This window comes from Ciconia boyciana, chromosome 27, assembly GCF_034638445.1.
Source record: "Ciconia boyciana chromosome 27, ASM3463844v1, whole genome shotgun sequence".
Lineage (NCBI taxonomy): Eukaryota > Metazoa > Chordata > Aves > Ciconiiformes > Ciconiidae > Ciconia > Ciconia boyciana.
Genome location: NC_132960.1, coordinates 3,143,501 through 3,144,706, shown reverse-complemented (window position 1 = coordinate 3,144,706; position 1,206 = coordinate 3,143,501).

Genomic DNA, 1,206 nt, shown 5'->3' with positions numbered 1-1,206 from the left:
TGCGACCCAAGCGCACGACTGCCCTGCCCGCTCCTGCCCTGGTGCTTCGGGAACTCGGGGGTGAAAAGGAAAGACAGAGGCGTGTAGTTACGGGATCTCTTGAGGTGTCCTGGGTTTGCTTTGCTAATCACTTCTCTAATGTTTCCTGGCCTGTTCACTAGATATGTGCACAGGGAGGCAAATGAGGCCGTGAACTAAGTTTCCAATTGAGGGTTTCCTTCTTACAAGAAAACATGCTTCCATCTTCTCATAGGAAACAGCCTGAAAGATAGAAGCTGCAGCAGCATGTGCCTCTCGTGAAAATAATAGGTAACAAGTGATGGCTGTATTCAGTTGATGCCCAGTTGCTTCCTGCGTAAGAAAACTGTACCTTAAGGTCATCTTTTGTGTATAGGCAGGGCCTTGCTAATGTTACTGTGTAGGCAGCAAGTATGTGGATGTCAGGCTTTCTGCATATTTGTGACTGATCTTTCTTTTTTCTTCTAATAAAGGAAATCTTGCTATATACTCCTGAAGTCTCCGATAAGCTCGTGGGTCGAGAGAAGGACAGGGAGCTCTCTTACCACTTAGCGTCACAGGCAAAACAGACTCAAACCCGGCTTGGTGAAAATTAGTGGAATTTATTGCCAGATGAAACTGACACCTTTCCCCCGTCTTTGGGAGGATCACCGTGCACCCTGACTCGATACAGGCAGGTGTAGTCTGGGTGGCCCCAGTTGCTCAGCACTTGCAGCCTTATGTAATTCACGAACCCGGAGAGCTCATTCTGAAATGAGAAGAAGAAATGAGTTGCCTTTTCCTCTCCGGCATTTGACTCCTGACAGAGTAGTGCCGCAGTGACGGACTTGTTCAACAGCTTACTTCCGGCTGGCCTGCGAGGTCTTTTGACCTATCGCGGTCAAGACGTTCTTGTCCTGCTCTACCTCACTTGCCGATAAGAATAGTAAAGGAAGAAGCAGGTACCAGAAGCTTCAGCAAATAGCTTGGCAAGGCCTTCTTGCCGGCTTTGAGGCACATGCTTCCACAGTCAGACGAGCCAGTGGTGTTAGTATAAAGTCCTGTTGCCTTCTCTAGAAAGCCACTGAAACAGAATGGCCTCCCTGGCACTACTCGCTACCAGCAACAACAGAATCCTCAGAAAGCCCAGTATTTCTAGTCTTGAACTAGCAGGCCAGCAGCAGTGCATGCTACAGGATGTGGCCACTT